This window comes from Pseudorca crassidens, chromosome 18 (genome assembly GCF_039906515.1).
Source record: "Pseudorca crassidens isolate mPseCra1 chromosome 18, mPseCra1.hap1, whole genome shotgun sequence".
NCBI lineage: Eukaryota > Metazoa > Chordata > Mammalia > Artiodactyla > Delphinidae > Pseudorca > Pseudorca crassidens.
In genome coordinates this window covers 5,830,776-5,843,628 of record NC_090313.1, presented here as the reverse complement: position 1 = coordinate 5,843,628, position 12,853 = coordinate 5,830,776, and the positions used below count along the sequence as shown (strand labels likewise).

Sequence of the window (12,853 nt, the reverse complement as noted above, 5' to 3'; positions counted from 1 at the left end):
ACATAGCTTGCTATTAAATATGCTCTGTCTGCGTTTCCTTTATGATTTTGTTATTTATGTTAATAGTATTTAGTCGGTATACATGTACTTGTTCGTTCATTCATTCATTCACCTTCATTGAATTTTGACAATGTTCCAAGTTCTGTGTTTAGATGCCAGGGAATAAGGAGGCATGGTTTCTGCCTGTTAGGAATTTCACAGTTCAGTGGGGAAGAAAGACGAGCGGATGAATTGTTACAGTAGAGTGTGGTGAGTTTCTTGATAGGGTGCTATGACATTGCTGAGAAGGGATATTAAGATTAGAGCAGGTTGGGCTTCCCTGGTGGCGCAGTGGTTGAGAGTCTGCCTGCCGACGCAGGGGACACGGGTTCGTGCCCCGGTCCGGGAAGATCCCACATGCCGCGGAACGGCTGGGCCCGTGAGCCATGGCCGCTGAGCCTGTGCGTCTGGAGCCTGTGCTCCGCAACGGGAGAGGCCACAGCAGCGAGAGGCCCGCGTACCGCAAAAAAAAATAAAATAAAATAAGATTAGACCAGGCGTCAGGGAAAGTTACCCTGAACAGATGATAACTGAGTTGAGAACTGAAGGATGAAGAGTTGCTAGCCATGTGAAGAAGCAGGTAATCGATGGGGTTCAAGGTGGTGGAGTGGCCAAAGGAAGACCAGAAGGGTCAGACCATTCAGAATATACCCCGCCCAAGAAGCCACCCTCAGGCCACCGTCTCACAATGGCCTGCTAACTGGTTTCCTTGACTTCAGTTTCCCTACTGTTTATCCTGCACTCCACGAGCAATTTAAGATCTCAAGGCTCTGTTTTCATCTAATTATTTCCCTCAGGGATGGAAGATAAATGTTATTCTAACAGCTAAGATCTCCCCCAACCATCGGCCCATGTCTCTTTCTAACCTGTCTCCTCCTGTTCTCACGTATGAATTATATTCATCACTGATGCTGGTTCCTTGACTGCCCTTATTTCTGTTCTTTCCTCACATTCAATTAACCTAAACCTTGCATCAGAGAATGTAGAGATAATTAAATATGTCAATTCTTTACCCTCTTCTTAGCTAAAATTTTGGCTGTGTCTGTACCCAACCCCTAGTTCCATCCCTTTTGTTTCAGGGGAAAAGACATATTTTCTCCTTCATCTTTCTGACCTTTACTATATGTGCGCCCTATGGATTTGTTCTCTCTCTCTCTCTCTCTCTCTCTCCCCCTCTCTCTGTGTTTTACTAGGTGATTTCATCCATATCTGTGGCTTCAGTTACTACTCAATGACTGACGAATCCAGAAGCAATGTCTAGCTAAGACTTACCACCTAAGATCCCAGTCTGCATCTGCAGCTGCCCACTAGACCCACAACCTTATTCTAGGAAACACTGAGACTGGAATTAGTCCTACTCTTCAGCTTGAAGGAAATCATTTTAATTACGTGGAAATCGATTCATCAACTTTTATTCATGCAATAATAAATGGTTAGGCTTCCCTGGTAGCTCCGTGGTTAAGAATCTGCCTGCCAACGCAGGGGACACGGGTTTGAGCCCTTGTCCGGGAAGATCCCACATGCCGCGGAGCAACTAAGCCCGTGTGCCACAACTACTGAGCCTGCGCTCTATAGCCCGTGAGCCACAGCTACTGAGCCCATGCGCCACAACTAATGAAGCCCACGTGCCTAGAGCCTGTGCTCCGCAGCAAGAGAAGCCAATGCAATGAGAAGCCCACGCACCTCAACGAAGAGTAGAGCCCGCTCGCCGCAACTAGAGAAAGCCCGTGCACATCAACAAAGACCCAGCACAGCCAAAAATAAATAAATAAATTTTATAAATTTATAAATAAATGGCCATCAATGCCAGTGGAGTCCTGAGATCCAAGAATATGTGCTGTACACGCTTTTCAGTCTCATGGAATCCTCCTGACAGCTCTGTGTGGTGGTGTGATTGTTATTTTCACTTGACAGGTAAGTCATTAGTATTTGAGAGGTAAAGTTATAATTTCCTCCAGGCCAAATGGCTCCTACTTAACAAATCCAGTTACAAACAGAGGTCTAAGTATACTTCAAAATCCTGCTTTTAAATACCTCATATACTGCTTTCAAATAAAAATGCTTTTTTTTTTTTTTAAAGCATTGTGCAGTAACCTGTGTTCATCTCATTCATCTCATCTCATCACAACAGGTAAATATGTTGTTTATTCTCCTGTTTTGCCAACTAGAAGCTAGAAGGCAAGGAACATGAGGAGAAGCTCTCAAATTAAGTGTGTTCACACAGTGAATGGCAGATCCAGGAATTAAATTCACACGTAGTAGTGCACGTTATATCACATAGTGAAACAGCACAGGCTACCAAAGTGAAATCGTAAAAATCAGACTCTTGCTTCTGAATATGTATTTCAAACTTTAATAAAGTTTGAAGACTGTCTACAATATTGATATTAAACTATTATTTACTGTCGTTTTACTAAACTCATATAGAAGCAGGAACTAGTAATTCTCAAAGTCGCTAATGAAGCTTGCCTTTCTCTTTTTAGTATTATTCTAAAATGAGCATCCTTAGGAATTATTCTCTTTTCATACATTATGACGCTACCACTCATTCGTGATCTGTTATCTGTGATGACAAAATGAACTATTACTGCACAGTTTGTTTTTTTCCCTAGAATGAGAGCTTATTGCTGAGACAGCTCCCACGAACAGGCAGATACCACAGGCTTCAAATGACAGAAAGAGCAAAACCCAACATATAAAATGCCTTACAAACTTAAGCAAAGAAAGATAATTTTTTTCCTGAATAATAGAAGGTCATGAAAAGAAACAGTATTATGTTGATTGCTTAAGGTCAATCTAGAGACACGGGATTTTATCCTTGCGGACAAAGATCTCTACCCTGATCCTATGAACTCTCTCACCGGGTCGTAGTAAAAGAAGTCTTATCCCATGTTGTTGACAAATCAAAAAAAACACACAAAAAAATCTCTATAAAGAAGTAATGCTAAGTGACAGAGTAAACAGGAAGAAGATAAAATGATAAATGTTAAAGTTGATAAACTCTTGAGGTGATGGATGTTAAAATTTATGGAAAAGTTCCTAGTTCTTTTCAAAGACCAATACAAAGTGGTACGATTTCTCAATTTTCCCCCAGAAGTGATAGACTTAAGAAACATAGGTAGTAGCAAATATAAGCTTTCATCAGTATTTGTACCACTTTTGTTCCCAAAGAAAACATTGTTACAATTCCCTAATTGACAGTCCCTGGCTGACTTCACTCTTGGTTGGTAATTGGGACTCTGCCACAGGCCAATAGCTCCTGACAGACAGCTTCTGCTGTTGAAGGAGTGACCCCTGGTACAGAGCTGGACATCTGACAGGTTCTCACAAACACATTTCAGTACAGCTTCGTAGTTAGCTCCCTGGCTTTGTCTAAATACATCGTGTAACCAAATCATCCTTAGATACGAAGTTCTGTGCTCCTGACTCTTTCTCATTTTAAAGTCATGTCTCCCTGTCTTGACTGTGGGTCACGTGGTCTCACTGTGCTGTATGCAATACCGTGTTAGCAATTTGAAATGTGATTTAAGGAGAGGTGATAAAATCTTGCTTGAAAGCTGTTCTTGAGTCTCTTCTCAGAAATATTGAATTTAGATACTGATTGATAAATAAGAAAGTCCCAGTGTCCTGTCTGAAGTAGTTTGGGACCTAGAACTGAAAGAAAATTTGTGAAAAGTGTTGTAGTATGCACTTAGGTAACAATTGATTGAAATACATCTTTCTAAAACCCTTATCACATCAAATTAAATTTGAAATGTAAGCATTCAATTTCACAAAAGCTCAAGTTTTTCCTTTTAAAAATTATCTCTAATAATTTATTATGACTTAATATCCAAAATGTCAGTCATGATGATATGCCCTTGGAATCTCTCATACTTACATTTAGAAAACAATTATCTGCTCAATAGTTATGGTCTTTAGAAAACATGTGAGCCCTTACATATAAAATAATTATCCCACAAAACCTGTACACCTTGGGTTAGCGATTATTATGTTTTAAAGACGTTTGGTTCATTTGGGAATCTGATTAATGGGATAAACCTATCCTTAGAAAGGTTCTCCTTTGAATTCCTACTTTTTTTTTTTAAGTCAAGTTCCATGGGCTAATCAGTGTTTAAACCATTATCTCCCCATCCTTTGGTCATTCAGTTGTGGTTCTGCTAAGCAGCCATTGCTCTTACCAGCCATGGAGAGCCATCCTTTAAGAGGTCTCTCTTTACTGCCTCAGAATAAAGGAAGCTGACTCAAGTCTGGAGGTATCTCTGTAGCCTGCGTGATAACATTACAACAAAAGGCCATCCTAAAATATAGAGTACACAGTCCATTTCTAGCCTAGAAAGATGAATTCTTTTGAGAAGTTCAAACTCGCCTTGCCATTAGCTACTAGTACAGTTAATAACAGGATTTATTCACATGTAGCTCATCAAAGCAAAATGGTGACTACTATTTATTGAGAACCATTTATGTTATGAGTGCTTCATATATATCATCTGGGATTTCCAAGACATTCCATCAGAGTAGTTGGTATCATACCTGTTTCATGGATGGGGAGCTAGGCTCTGAAAGGTCTAAGTAACTCACTCAAAATCACAGTTAGTAACTGGTTGAGATAGGATTTACTCCCAGGACCATGATGTTACAAAGGCCAGTCTCAAAAGCATCCTGATAACTTGACAGTATTTGAGAGGTGGCTAAATGTTGTCTTAGGCAGGGTTTTCCATGCAGTTATGGAGGCTGGCAAGTCCGAAATCCACGGAGCAGGCCAGCAGGGTAGAAACTCAAGGAAAAGTTAATGTTTCAGTCTTAAATCCAAAGGCAGTCTGGAGACAGAATTCGCTCTTCCCTAGGGGACCTCAGCCGTTTCTCATAAGACCTTTAACTGGATGAAGCCTACCCAGATTTTGAAGAATAATCTGCTTTATTCAAAGTCAACTGACTTAATGTTAATTTCATTCAAAAACTACCTTCACAGTAACATCTAGACTGCTGTTTAACAAAGAACTGGGTACCGTGGTCTAGCCACGTTGACATGTAAAATTAACCACCACAATGATCATTAGACAGGAATGTAGTAAAGTGTCAGGTATCTGATCGGTGATTGACAGTTTCAGGGCCTTTCTGAGGTTCCATGAGTTTGTTATTCTACCCATGAGGCAAAATGCAGGTGATATGAGTGATTACAACCAAGCCAGGAGACATGTCCTCAAGGAGTTCACCATCAAATAAGAGAATCACCAGGAACACAGAAAAACCCCATTAAAGATGAAGTTCATGAAGTGGCTTTCTTGATTCTTATAAATAGATAGTGGGCCCTTGCCAATGTGTTTTGGTCTTGACCTCTTTCCTGAGCCGCAGTGGCTGACCAGTTCTCAGGATAAGGAAGCAGAGATCAGAAAGGTCAATATCATTAGTCAACAGGACTGGGCCTGAACTGAGATGTGTTATCTGACTCCCGGTCCTTTTCCTGCTGTCTTGGCTTCTGCTTCTACTTTATCAGTCCAGTGCAGTTGGATTAACTGAATGATTCTGGGCGTGAAATCAAAATTTGTGTATAAGTCTGCCCTGGACTTCTAGTTGAATCCAGAGCTATTTAAACATTCTTGACCAAATAGTGACCCTCTTGTTTTAGGCTGTGTGCTTTTATTGCACGTTCAGTTTCAGGAGAAGAGTATGGGGAGTGGATAGTGAGGAAGGAAGAACTTGCGAAGAGAAGGTCGACTGTACAGACTCTGGTGTGACGGATGCTGCCATCATAGGACCTTCATGTCCATGATCTAACCTTGACCTGTGATGCTCCCATGGAAGAGGGTTTTGCTTGTTGCTTGGGACCCCTTGATGAGACCCAAACCTGGGAGTAACCCTGCAAGCATTTCAAGTATCAAGTCAGTTTTTAGCAAATATGATGAATATGCTCCCCCATCCTGGCCTGATCCAAAATTATTCTTCCAAGAAGTCTCAGCCCAGTGGCTGGAAAATAAATGATCCTCTTTTATTCCTAACCAGATTTATTGTGCCACTTGGTTTACAGTCACTTCTTCTTGCTAAAGATCCCAAATCATGACCTGAAGAACAGCAGCAAAATTTTATTAGTAAGACTTTTAATAAACATTTTAAATGTACTTTTAAAATAAGACATTAAAAATCAAGCCAGTCTTCTGAAAAATAAATCAGCCCCCAGCACCTTAGTGTTTCCAATGTAAAGATAAGATTTCAAAAACCAACTTACTTAAAAATCCGAACAGAAACTTCACACCTGCAGATCATCTTAGAAATGTGCAAAATGCAGACACATTTTTAACAAATATAGAAATAACATCCACACATTAGAAATAGAAACTGAGAAACATGAAATCTTACAAACTTGCAATAAACTTTAGAGATGAAAAAATTATATGGCCCCCAAAAGAACAGATCGGTGACTTTTTATCATTCTAATGCTAAGATGAGAAGACATTTACTATCTTTTCTAACACATTAATTTTTACATGAAGACATTTCAAAAATCCCTTGACTGAAAATATAAATTTAAAACATTAAAGATTTTTCTTAGGAAGGAGGTTTTGCTTTTGCAAAACTTGAATGCTGAGATTAATTGCATTAATTCCATGACATTATCCTATTTTATATTAACCTGCTCCTAACCTCTGACCTCATAACCATCATGGCGATTATAAGAGAATTGTTGAGCACCCAAGTGTAGTTAGCAAGAAATAATTAGAAAGCAATATATGATCAAGTATTAAGTAGTGTGTTAAAGTCTCTGAATGCAGCAGCCGTTTAGTTGAAGAGAGGCCAGTGGGAACAACCGGGGGAAATCATGGTAAATTCAGAATCTTCACAAAGGAAATGAAGTGTGCGTTGGATTCAACTGGCATATATAGATACAGCAACAAACTTCGTGTTCGTTAGGCTTTCAGTAAATAACAAGTGGATAATAACAAGTTTTTCAGTTTTTCAAAGTCATATGTGTATTTTATGGTTTGGTAATGCTAACCTAAGGATTAATACTATGATCACTCAAATAAAATTTAAGGGAAAGCAGTAAATAATTTTCAGTACTTCTTCATTAGCCGGAAACTTTAAAACACCAGCTAGTCAGCAATCTGTTTTTATTACCCAGATGTCCTTTATCTTGCTCCCATTTTTCATCCCCCTTGTCTTGCCCCGAGGCTGGCCCACCATACAGCTCCAGCGGGCAGTGTTCTCTCATGTTCCAGTGGGTGGTGCCCTTGGACTCCCTTGAGTGGAGCCCCCGGGGCAATCCTGGGGAACTGATTCTCGTCCTTATCATTCCTTTTATCTGGTCACCTCCTTTCTGATGTTTTTCCATTCAAATCCACCTCCTAAACGGACACAATAATTATTTTCTAAAATTCGAATCTGACAGTTCTAATTCCTTATGTCACTCATTCCTTCCTTCATTTATTGATTCATCAAAAAAGTACCAAATTCCCCAGTACTCACAGTTTTTTATAAGAACCAGTGTACCTCTCAAAATTTTAAACTGCATGTCATAGCTTTTTTACTTCATTTCAACAAATATTTGATTATTATGTATAGGAACCATAGCCGATCCAGGAACACTCAGAATCTTCTTGTTGGGACCACCCCACCTCTCCAGACGCCCAGCTGTTCTTCACCTGGTAGGTGAAGAATTTTCACTTTTTAAGAATTTTCAGCTATTTCCTGTAAGCTGCTAGGCTGTTGTCTGACTCACAGCTTTAACATCTGCTATTACTTCTGCCTGAAGTTTCTTTTCTGTCTTTTCATCCGTCATGACCCACTAAAACATCTATGAAGCCAAACTGCAGGAGGGCAGGGGTTCTTTTAAAATTTTTTTTTATTAAAAATTTTTTAATTAGATTTTAAAATTTTTTATTTATTATTTTTAATTTTTTAGTTGAAAAAAGTTTTTTTAAGAAGTTCTTGTTCTTTGTTCCCTGAGATATTAAAAACACCTAGAACAGTGCTTGGCACATAGTAGACACTCAATGAATCTTTGTTGAGAGAGAAACCTTCAAGATGGCAGAGGTGGGCTTCCCTGGTGGCGCAGTGGTTGAGAGTCCGCCTGCCAATGCAGGGGACAAGGGTTCGTGCCCCGGTCTGGAAAGATCCCACATGCCGCGGAGCGGCTAGGCCCGTGAGCCATGGCCGCTGAGCCCGCGTGTCCGGAGCCTGTGCTCCGCAACGGGAGAGGCCACAACAGTGAGAGGCCTGCGTACCGCAACAACAACAACAAAAAAAGATGGCAGAGGAGTAAGACATGGAGATCACCTTCCTCCCCACAAATATATCAGAAATACATCTACATGTGGAACAACTCCTACAGAACACCTACTGAACATTGGCAGAAGACCTCAGACCTCCCAAAAGGCAAGAAACTTCCCAGGTACCTGGGTAGGGCAAAAAAAAAGGAAAACAGAGAGAATAGGGTGGGGACTTGAACCAGTGGGAGGGAGCTGTGAAGGAGGAAAGGTTTCCACACACTAGGAAGGCCCTTCATGGATGGAGACTGTGGGTGGCAGAGGGGGGGAGCTTCGGAGCCACGGAGGAGAGCGCAGCAACCGGGGTGTGGAGGGCAAAGCAGAGAGATTCCCACACAGAGGATTGGTGCCGACCAGCACTCACCAGCCCAGGAGGCTTGTCTGCTCACCTGCTGGGGGGGTAGAGGCTGGGAGCTGAGGTTCGGGCTTTGGAGGTCCAACACCAGGGAGAGGACTGGGGTTGGCTGCGTGAACACAGCCTGAAGGGAGTTAGTGCACCACAGCTAGCCGGGAGGGAGTCCAGGAAAAAGTCTGGACCTGCCTAAGAGGCAAGAGACCATTGTTTCGGGGTGCGCGAGGAGAGGGGATTCTGAGCACCACTTAAATGAGCTCCAGAGATGGGCACAAGCCACGGCTATCAGTGTGGACACCAAAGACAGGCGTGAAACGCTAAGGCTGCTGCTGCAGCCACCAAGAAGCCTGTGTGCAAGCACAGGTCACTCTCCACACCTCCCCTCCTGGGAGTCGGTGCAGCCTGCCACTGCCAGGTCCTGCGATCCAGGGACAACTTCCCCAGAAGACACGCGGCGCGCCTCAAGCTGATGCAACATCACGCCAGCATCTACTGCCGCAGGGTCACCCCTCATTCCATACCCCTCCCTCTCCCCGGCCTGAGTGAGCCAGAGCCCCCTAATCAGCTGCTCCTTTAACCCCGTCCTGTCTGAGTGAAGAACAGATGCCGTCAGGCGACCTACATGCAGAGTCAGGGCCAAATCCAAAGCTGAACCCCAGGAGCTGTGTGAACAAAGAAGAGAAAGGGAACTCTCTCCCAGCAGCCTCAGGAGCAGCGGATTAAATCTCCACAATCAACTTGATGTACCCTGCATCTGTGGAATACCTAAATAGACAACGAATCATCCCAAAATTAACATGGTGGACTTTGGGAGCAACTGTAGACTTGGGGTTTGCTTTCAGCATCTAATTTGTTTCTGGTTTTATGTTTATCTTAGTTTAGTATTTAGAGTTTATTATCATTGGTAGATTTGTTTATTCATTTGATTGCTCTCTTCCTTTTTTATATATATATATAGATATATATTTTTTTTCCTTTTTCTCTTTTTGTGAATGTGTATGTGTATGCTTCTTTGTGTGATTTTGTCTGTATAGCTTTTCTTTCACATTGGTCCTAGGGTTCTGTCTGACTATTTTGGTTTTTGTGGGGTTTTTTGTATAGTTTTTAGCACTTGTTATCATTGGTGGATTTGTATTATGCTTTGGTTGCTGTCTTCTTTCTTTCTTTCTTTTTATTTTTAATTTTTTTATTTTTAATATTTTTTTATTTTAACAACTATTTTCTTTCTTTCTTTCTTTCTTTCTTTCTTTCTTTCTTTCTTTCTTTCTTTCTTTCTTTCTTTCTTTCTCTCTCTCTCTCTTCTCTCTTTCTCTCTTTCTCTCTTTCTCTCTTTCTCTCTTTCTCCCTTCTCTTCTGAGCCGTGTGGCTGACAGGGACTTGGTGTTCCGGCCAGGTGTCAGGACACTGCTTCTGAGGTGGGAGACTGAGTTCAGGACATTGGTCCACCAGAGACCTTCCAGCTCCACATAGTCACAAATGGCAAATGCTCTCCCAGAGATCTCCATCTCAATGCTAAAACCCAGCTCCTCTCAATGACCAGCAAGCTACAGTGCTGGACATCCTATACCAAACAACTAGCAAGACAGGAACACAACCCCACCCATTAGCAGAGAGGCTGCCTAAAATCATAATAAGTCCACAGACACCCCAAAACACACCACCAGACGTGGACCTGCCCACCAGAAAGACAAGATCCAGCCTCACCCACAGAACACAGGCACCAGTCCTCTCCACCAGAAAGCCTACAAAACCCACTGAACCAACCTTAGCCACTGGGTACAGACACCAAAAACAATGGGAAATACGAACCTGCAGCCTGCAAAAAGGAGACCCCAAACACAGTAAGATAAACAAAATGAGAAGACAGAAAAACACACAGCGGATGAAGGAGCAAGATAAAAACCCACCAGACCTAACAAAGGACAAGGAAATAGGCAGTCTACCTGAAAAAGAATTCAGAGTAATGATAGTAAAGATGACCCAAAATCCTGGAAATAGAATGGAGAAAATACAAGAAACATTTAACAAGGAGCTAGAAGAACTAAACAGCAAACAAACAATGATAAGCAACACAAAAAATGAAATTAAAAATTCCCTGGAAGGAATCAATAGCAGAATAACTGAGGCAGAAGAACAGATAAGTGACCTGGAAGTTAAAATAGTGCAAATAACTACCACAGAGCAGAATAAAGGAAAAAGAATGAAAAGAATTGAGGACAGTCTCAGAGACCTCTGGGACAACACTTAACACACCAACATTCAAATTATAGGGGTCCCAGAAGAAGAAGAGAAAAAGAAAGGGACTGAGAAAATATTTGAAGAGATTATAGTTGAAAACTCCCTAATATGGGAAAGGAAATAGTCAAGCCCAGGAAGCACAGAGAGTCCCATACAGGAAAAATCCAAGGAGAAACATGCCAAGACACATATTAATCAAACTATCAAAAATTAAATACAAAGAAAAAATATTAAAAGCAGCAAGGGAAAACCAACAAATAACACACAAGGCAATCCCCATAAAGTTAACAGCTGATCTTTCAGCAGAAACTCTACAAGCCAGAAGGGAGTGGAAGGACATAATTAAAGTGATGAAAGGGAAAAACCTACAACCAAGATTACTCCACCCAGCTAGGATCTCATTCAGATCTGATGGAGAAATTTAAACCTTTACAGACAAGCAAAAGCTAAGAGAATTCAGCATCACCACACCAGCTTTACAACAAATGCTAAAGGAACTTCTCTAGGCAGGAAACATAAGAGAAGTAAAAGACCCCCAAACAATTAAGAAAATGGTAATAGGAACATACATATTGATAACTACCTTAAATGTAAATGGATGAAATGCTCCCACCAAAAGACACAGACTGGCTGAAGGGATACAAAAACAAGACCTGTATATATGCTGTCTACAAGAGACCCACTTCAGACCTAGGGACACATACAGACTGAAAGTGAGGGGATGTAAAAAGATATTCCAAGCAAATGGAAATCAAAAGAAAGCTGAAGTTGTAATTCTCATATCAGAAAAAATAGACTTTAAAATAAAGACTATTACAAGTGACAAAGAAGCACACTATGTAATAATCAAGGAATCAATCCAAGAAGAAGATATAACAATTATAAATATATATGCACCCAACATAGGAGCACCTCAATACATAAGGCAAATGCTAATGGCCATAAAAGGAGAAAACGACAGTAACACAATCATAGTAAGGGACTTTAACACCCCACTTTCACCAAAGGACTGATCATCCCAAATGAAAATAGATAAGGAAACACAAGCTTTAAATGATACATTAATCAAGATGGACTTAATTGATATTTATAGGACATTCCATGCAAAAACAACAGAATACACTTTCTTCTCAAGTGCTCGTGGAACATTCTCCAGGATAGATCATATCTTGGGTCACAAATCAAGCCTTGGTAAATTTAAGAAAATTGAAATCATATCAAGTATCTTTTCTTACCCCAACACTATGAGACTAGATACCAATTACAGGGAAAAAATCTGGAAAAAGTACAAACACATGGAGGCTAAACAATACACTACTAAATAACTAAGATATCACGGAAGATATCAAAGAGGAAATCAAAAAATACCTAGAAACACATGACAGTGAAAACACAACGACAAAAAACCGATGTGATGCAGCAAAAGCAGTTCTAAGAGGGACGTTTATAGCAATACAATCCTACCTCAAGAAACAGACATCTCAAATAAACAATCTAACCTTACACCAAAAGCAATTAGAGAAAGAAGAACCAAAAAACCCCAAAGTTAGCAGAAGGAAATAAATCATAAAGATCACATCAGAAATAAATGAAAAAGAAATAAAAGAAACAATAGCAAAGATCAATAAAACTAAAAACTGGTTCTTTGAGAAGATCAACAAAATTGGTAAACCATTAGTCAGACTCATCAAGAAAAAAAGGGGAAAGACTCAAATCAATAGAATTAAAAATGAAAAAGAAGTAACAACTGACACTGCAGAAATACAAAGGATCATGAGAGATTACTACAAGCAACTATATGCCAATAAAATGGACAACCTTGAAGAAATGGACAAATTCTTATAAAAGCAGAACCTTCTGAGACTGAACCAGGAAGAAATGGAAAATATAAACAGACCAATCACAAGCACTGAAATTGAAACTGTGATTAAAAATCTTCCAACAAACAAAAGCCCAGGAC

At 40.5% G+C, this 12,853-nt stretch overlaps 1 long non-coding RNA gene across 1 annotated transcript in view; it reads left to right on the top strand.

Moving 5' to 3' along the window:
- The first annotated feature begins 1,026 nt into the window (after positions 1 to 1,026).
- LOC137211184 (uncharacterized) overlaps positions 1,027 to 12,853 on the top strand; it is a 63,499-nt gene continuing 51,672 nt past the window's right edge. Inside the window, exons 1-3 of the long non-coding RNA XR_010936939.1 lie at positions 1,027 to 1,953; positions 2,120 to 2,170; positions 7,600 to 7,682. This is a non-coding gene — a long non-coding RNA (uncharacterized lncRNA). The remainder of the gene's footprint in view (positions 1,954 to 2,119; positions 2,171 to 7,599; positions 7,683 to 12,853) is intronic.